Source organism: Lygodium microphyllum, chromosome 9 (genome assembly GCF_053477565.2).
Source record: "Lygodium microphyllum isolate KBCC chromosome 9, Lygodium_microphyllum_v1.1.10, whole genome shotgun sequence".
NCBI classification, from domain to species: Eukaryota; Viridiplantae; Streptophyta; class Polypodiopsida; order Schizaeales; family Lygodiaceae; genus Lygodium; species Lygodium microphyllum.
Window position 1 is genome coordinate 157,476,719 of NC_141143.1, and position 8,288 is coordinate 157,485,006.

Below are 8,288 nucleotides of genomic sequence, written 5' to 3' on the forward strand. Positions count from 1 at the left end.
GATGGCCCGAATGGTCGACTTGGACGGGCCGAGTAGGTCTGGGCCGAGGGCCGATTAGGGTTTCGGGTCGAGTGGGCCGAGCGAAAGAGGGCCGAGGGCCAATTCTGGGACTCGACCCAGAAGTTGCTGCTCGAATGGGCCGAATGCGGCACGATGACAACAACGAGATGTCGATCTTGCTCAATTCATGCAATTTACCCAATCCTAGCAAGCACAAACCTCCAAATCCTATCTAGGGGTATAGGGGAAGGGATTCATATACCTGAATAGAGCAGTAGGCTCGTCGATGGCAAGATCGGAGCGAATCGTGCGATGGCTCTCTCTCTCACTCTCACTAAAATGGTCACAAATGAGCTTTCCCTTGGCCTCTTGGCTCTTATGCCCCTTCTCGGGTATGATGTTGATGCCCCTAATCACTCACTTGCCGATCTTAGGCATCACAAGCAAGCTTTTTACCATTTTTTGCACGATTTTTGCCCTGTTTTACCCTGGTTTGCAACAGTAAACCCTAATGCTTATTTTCTTTGTTTTCTCCTACTCTAATGCATCCAATTCACAAAGTAAATACCTACACTACTCCATCTCACAATAGAAATCTCAAAAAAGCAAAAAACCTACCTACCAAGGAGATCGAATACCATCTTCAACCCCCTCACTTCCTACCTATCTCAAGCACTGGTTCGGGAAAAGCCCTTACTTCGATGCTCGATTCGAAGCGCGCAAGTGCTCAAGGCTTGAATCCGTTGGTCCCGGCAACGGAACCAAAATGTGGGAGCTTTTGCTCAACCACCAAGACCCACAGACCGCTTATTGTTTCAAGCGTTCCAAGCTGAGCACTAATGGCTACCTCTCACATAGTCGATGCGCCATCCATATCTACGGGGGGTGTAGTGAGCTTATCTCCATGCCATTCGAGTTACCTCCTCTCCTGCGCACTCCGGTTGCTCCACGATCCAAGTGCAAGCTTCAAGAAAGCTCCATCCTCAAGCTCCACACTCCAAGCTCCATCATCGCGAATAAGAGAAAAAAAGAGAAGAGAAGGAGAGAGGAGAGAGGAGAAGATGGAGAGCTTCACCCTCTTGATCCCTCGCCCTCACACACTCACTCCCTCGCACTCTCACACTTCCTCTCTCAAGCACAAGCTCAAGCAAGCAAGAAGAAGAAGAAGAAGAAGAAGAGGAGAGCTACTTTTGGCCACACACAAGAATGAGCTTCTCATTCACTTTTCAACTTTATATACAAAACCCTCAATCCCTTTTGGGCAGTCATCCCCTTTTCCCATTTTTTACATGGCCGACCGTAGCCTAGGCCCTTTTTCCCCTTGTTCTTCTGTCTATATTTACAAATTGCATGGGTGAGAGCCGGGCGCTCCTTGAATTAAACCATGATGCGCTTGCGCTCTTTTACAAAAGTTTTGACTTGTGCTTTTCCTTGTGCACCTTTGTCTTCCGTTTCTCTTTGCCTTGGCCTTTGTCTTTGTCTTCTGTTTTAGCTTTTCGAAATTTCCACCGCCTGGCACTTTTTTACAAGATTTCAGGGCACGTCTTTGTATTTTAAAATGCACCTTTCCCCTTTTGCATTTGCCTTGGATTTTCTAAGGTTGCCCTTGCGCTTTTGGCATTTTCTCCTCTTCTTTCTTCAGTCGGGCTACCTTTTTTCCGCCTTTGCCCTGTGTCGTTTTTATTTCATTTTGCTTTCTTCGTGTTGGGGTTAACATTACCCCCCTCCTAGACGAGTGCCAGTCCCATGGCACTCACCATTGTAGATAGCAGGCAGTAGCATGCACCAAAGACGTGTGTGGCATGGGCCTCTGTGGTTGCCATGGCGGAGTGTTGGTAGTGGTGGGGAGGAAGGTCATCGAGGGCACGTTGGTGGGTTAAGTGGTAGGTGGTAGGGCAATGGGAGTTGGTGCTAGGGTTGTTCTTTGGGGGGGTTGCACTGATGGAGTACAATGGCAGGCTTATAGGGTGATAAGGATATGAATTCAGAGTTGAGTGTTGATGAAGAGAGAACGACACCCTCGTTGGAGTCTTCAATACCTGCAATTGAAGACCTCTCATAGGTGGTTTCTCCCTAGGGGTAGTGCGAGTCGTCTTTATTGTACACAAGACAGAGTTTAATTAGTTTGGCAGACAAGTCGAACTCTAAGCAAGTTGAGAGTATTGTCTTGCACTTGAGGACCCAAACTATGTATATATTTCGGTGCAGATATTATGTCAGTCCCCAATACAATCTCCAAAAGCTCATAAGAATCAAGGATAGTTGTAATTTTGAACTCCCACAAGGTGTAGTTTGTGCCATCTAACTTGCCTTTGCTGAAGGTTGTTGGACGAATCTTGAGTGTTTGAATAGCCGGTACAGGAGCACCACCTCTTGCACCGCTTTTCCTGATACGCTAGAACCACTTCTGGAAGATGACATTGTTCCTCTTTGCTATTGAAGCCTTTGCCTCTTGCACATTCTTAATCCCTAGAGCCCCTTGGGATCTGATACCATGTAAAAATTACACAGCGCAACGAACAGAATCTGAGAAAGAGATAGGGATTACACAATAGATAAGAGAAAATTAAGTAAATTCTTTAGCTCCAAACAACTGATGCAAAGATGGCTCAGTCCACCCTTGCACTTCCACTATGAAGCTTAGATGGAGATCTAGATAGAAGATAGGTGAAGAGCTTAAGGCTAGCTGGAACAACTCTTACTAGGTGAAAGATATACGATTGATAGCTGTGAAGGGGTTTAGCTTTTATAGCATGTGAAGGGGGTCATGATGGATGACCTTCCATATGTACTTGTGTGTGTTAACCTTCTATGTGCACCTCCACTAGTTGGCTATGGAATATTTCCTTTACCGTTGGCTAGGGCTTGGCAACGATGGTGGTGGTAGCGGTGGTGGTAGAGGTAGCCATGGTGGTGGCAGGAGTGGCAGCAATGGTAGCAGTAATGGTGGTGGTGGAGATAGCCGTGGTGGTAGTGGAGGTGGTAGTGGAGGTAGCCATAATGGAGGTGGAGGTGGAGGTGGAGGTGAAGGTATCTAGGGGTGGAATAAGTGGACTATGTGGAATAAAAAATGAAGGTTGCCTAGAAAATCTTGCTCAAAAAGCTTGCTTTTTGCCCTCACCCGATTAGCTTAAGCTCATTTTCAAACGTTAGTTTCTATGCTTGCATTTGCTTGAATACTATGTTGAATTCATTGAGGTGGTACAACTTCCAATCCTCTTCAAACATATTGATAAGGTTTACATCGACAGGTCTTATCAACTTCAGTAGCTTCTTTTATAATAGGACATCCTAAATTTTCCCTTTCTACAAGCTAAACTTTATATCATCAAATGTCTTAATGTTATAGAGTTCCTTGTCCATAGTAGATCATGAGACCATTTTCACAAATAGTAACTAATTGTCAAGTAGGGGTAACAAAAAAATCTTAAGAAATTGCACAAAGTATTGGCACAGTTTTTGTATAATTGCTTAGCATAACCAAAACTAGGAATAAGACAAATGAACTATTATGAGAAATATGTCATATAATACTATCCAAAAGTATGAAAATCACTGTTACTTAGAATGAATACATTGTATTACTACATCAGTAAGTCCCCACGGACATAACAACTTAATAGTATCTAGTTGTTCAAAAAATTTACCATAGATCGATTTCATTGATATCACTATCGTAATAAGATTGCTCATTCTTCATAAGCGCATATGAAAGAGTGCATCTCACAACTAATAGTGTATAGGCTGTACATTGCAATAGTGCATACATTAAATCTCTACTCTAAGGAATAATTGTTGCATATAACAATAGCTTACTAATAGTAAACTCCAAAATTGTGAATTTTGCAATTTATAATGTCTTTAAAATGATCTACAATATGATATAGCTTATACCCAATAGCTTGTAACGTGTTACCTTTACTAGATAATATGTGTACAACATCTATATAGTGTATACTGTAACTTATGTCTTAATTCACAAGTTTTGAAGAGCGTAGAATTGTAAAAAAGCATGTATAACACTTAATAAGTGAAAAAAAGGCAAGATAAACCTTAAATTAAAAAATAGAGTAGATCAAGCCCTTTTAGTAATCTTGAGTATTTATCGACCTCTTTGCGCATGCTGAATCTTGTCTAAAATGGAGACCGTAAAGATTTCTGCTAGTGGTGATGGTTTGATACTCCCATTAGCTCTAATACTAGTTGATGGAGCTTCATAAAGAGTAAAGAATGCATGCACGTGCACACTCACACCCACACGCATGCGCACATGCACATGCACACGCGCGCGCGCACGCACGCACGCACGCACGCACGCACGCACGCACGCACGCACGCACGCACACACACACACACACACACACACACACACACACACACACACACACACACACACACACACACACACACACACACACACACACACACACACACACACACATGATGCTACTCATGTGGTGCCTCAATAGCTCTATTGTGAGTAGCACTTTATTTCTTTGATATATGGTGTGAATATGTATTGATAGGGTTAGTGAGTGAGATGGGTGGCTAACCACTTGGCCATTACCCCAATGCCATTGTCTAGTTCAAGGTCTTTGCTCACCAATTGGAGATCGAGTGAGGAGGGTAATCTATCATTTATAGAGTTAAGGGGGTTTGCAGTCTGTGCCATGTGGAGGTGGAGAGTGAGGAGCACTACACATGTAGATGCAAAGCCTAAAGCACATTCCTGTCAAGGTACACTACACTATTCAAAGGGCATGTGTACCTTAGACTAGTCATGGACTCCCCATATCAACGACATTTGAGCCAATTCCTCTTTGAGATCCAGAGGCTCTAGACATCATTACTCTCTTAAAAAATATAAAGATAATGTTATTTGAAACATTACAAGTACCAACAAATAATCTTGATAATCCTAAAAGAAATTTAAAACTACAAGGGGAGAGATACAATCATAGCTCACTATCTTCTTCCAAACAGTGATCACACACACTAGAATTCGGTTGCCTATTAGAATTTGCAACTTGGCCTCTTGACTTTCCCTTTTTCGAGACTATCATCTATTTTACTATACATCATAACTTTGACCATAACCACCACCTTGGCCTCTCCCACCACAACCTCTATCTCTACTAGTGGAGTAAAACATCTATTTAGACTTGCTCTTGATTTGAGAAGAGGAGGAATCCAAGCCAAGGTTCTTCTCCTCAAGTATTAGGATAGAAATCAAGTTTGTAAAATAAGGGATATCATGCCTCATATTCATAGATGACCTAAAGCTCTTGTATTCATCTCCAAGTCCATCTAAGCATGCCTGTACAATATCATCATAATCAACTACCACACTAATAGATTAAAGAGTTTCTACAATACTCTTAATCTTCAAGACGTAATCAATTACTACACTAATAGATCAAAGAGTTTCTACAATACTCTTAATCTTCGAGGTATAATCATTAATGGACATGTTTTTCTTTTCACGTTGCAATTTTTTGGCCTTTGTAATTACTTCAAATAGAATCGCTAGATTCTTGGAATATTAGATTTCTACAAATATCTCATCATGCTATCTATGACACTGATCGATAGATAGCCAATACAAGACTTTACTCTATGTCTTCTCCCAAGCTTGCCTAGCCTTTACCTATTCTGCAACAGTAGCATTTCGTGTAGGAACTTCGGATGCTACTGCCATGTCTCCTTCAATGTAATTCCAAAGATTGAAAATTTATTATCTTAAACTTCCATGTAGGACCATTGTTCTTATCAAGCTTCTTGGTGATAATTTGGTTAAAGTTATCATACATTTTGACAAAAAAAACAACTTGCCAAAATTGCAATCTACAAGGGGGGTCTAAGCTACTATACAAACCTTCTTCCACTTAGATTAACTGATAATTAATAAAATTTTGGACTCGTCACTCATTAATAACATTAAATAATTAAATTTTACACGATTTGCACAATGCACACTAAATATTCTCATACTTCGAGTCCTAACTCTTGAGTCTTGATGACTGCCACTCACAAGACTCATGAGTTATGCCTCATAACTCATGAATCATGAGTTAAGAGTCTTTAATAAGTTAAAATTATATATCAAATAAAATAATAGTAAATAAAAATTATAATTATAATGCATATCATTTAAATAATTTTTACTAATATAATGTAAGGTCAAAAAATTTATAGTCAATAAAAATTTTCATTTATTTATTATTTAAAATAGTATTTTACATGCAAGTAATTTTTGTCCTCTTTTTTATGAAATTCACTAAACCTTTTGTCTATATTTTTAATGGTGATTTTTATAAATTTGCAATTCATTTTACATTAAACCTCGATTTTTCGTGAACACTAGAAATGGGTAATCAAGGTCAACCACCATGGGTCACATTAAGGAGACCACATAGTTTTTTGTTAGGCATATATTCTTCTATCCCCATGGTGCCTTTACTATGAGCATTAAGGTTGTCTTCTTCTTCTACCCAATGCTCTCTCTCTCTCTCTCTCTCTCTCTCTCTCTCTCTCTCTCTCTCTCTCTCTCTCTCTCTCTCTCTCTCTCTCTCTCTCTCTCTCTCTCTCTCTCTCTCTCTCTCTCTCTCTCTCTCTCTCTCTCTCTCTCTCTCTCTCTCTCTCTCTCTCTCTCTCTCTTTGTTTGGTGTGCATTATATGTATGTGCATGCAAGCAGGACAATTCAATCACATGTGGCAAGGGGAAGAAGATGTTGCTTCGAGACTTGTGGCAGGGGAAGATACTACTGGTAGACAGGTGGGACCACCACATCTTCCACATGAACTTTGGAAGAAAGAAGATGTGGCTAGTGAACTTGTGCCAGTGTGGGAGCACCAAATGGCAAGTTGCATAGTTGCAATATGCACTATCATGTGGTATTTCTGTATGCCTCATGACGAATTTTACCATTGATTCTCACGAATCGAACCAAATTCTACAAGAGAGCATGGACTTTTGTAATGGTCTCCAATGATCTTATGAGTAGGCCTTAATATTGATGGGGTAAACTTTTGAAATAAAAATAATAGCAATCTTAAATTTCTTTTGTTTAATTGCAGAAAATGAAATATACTTAGCAAAAAAACAAGCGAAGGCAAACATCACTCTTAACTATACCTAGCTTTACATCAATGAAAGTAGAAAAATCTAAGCACTCAAATGTTGAAAGCAATGGTAGTACCTTGGAGGTAGATGCATGTTTGTAGAAAATGTGGGTGAGGAAGAGGCATTTCGTATTAAAAAGGCAAGATGTACATGGAATGAATCTTGGGTAGTTCTCTTTGAGTGGGCATGTTTTGATAAATCACTAGGAAGAGTGTTTTGTAACATATGCAAAAATCATAAGAAGTCTAAAAGTGAGTGAAGGGGATGCAATGGCAGTGGAGAAGGAGAAGACGAAGATGCGGGAGAGAAGAGCACACACAATGTAGGTGTTGTCCAACTAAACTGACAGCCTTATTGCACTATCATATTATATATGAATAAAGAATGGGCGGTCACAATATACATGGGTAGGCCCAGAGGCCTTTTACCCCAACAACCTCTCTCTAAAAGGCCAATGTGGCGAGGGAGTGAAAACAAAGAAAATAAAAAAAAAGACAAGGTGAGGAATCATAACATCTCACCCAACGCCCAATCAGAAAGCGAGTTGTGCAAGAAGTGTCGAGAACCTCTGCAGAAGAAGAGTCAAGCATCTCCAAGTCCATGACATCCAGGAGATAAGCGATCCCGTAGCTCCATACAACAGAGCAATCCAAGAATGCTTCTCATGAAGCAAGCACAACTCATCAGTGCACGGCTGTAAAGCATCAGAGTCGCGCGTAGCATTAGCGTGGCACATATAAGACAGCGGAGAGCAGTCAAACTCTCTAGAGTCAATCACTAAAAGAGAGCCAACATCCCGGACAACGGGGTCTCAAGACTACATGTGGCCTCAGCGAAGTGGAAGACTGACATATGGCTGGCTGTCTAGCCTGCAAAACTATAAGAAAACGGCTCTCATGAGCCTGCAAGGGGTCTAGCAACTGACCATCAACATCCTGACCCTGACTGCTATGCATAGCTACGTCATCTGGGCCAATAAGTGCCTCATTTTCAGCATAAACAGCTTGTTGTGATGGCACTGTAGCTGCTATAAAATCAGCCATAAAGCGTATTGAACGCTCATCAAGAGGCCTAAGAGGTGTCTGCATCTCATAGAAGACAGCATGACAGCTGCGTATGACTTGCTGGGCATCCAAATCCCATAATCTACATGCCTTAAAGTCAC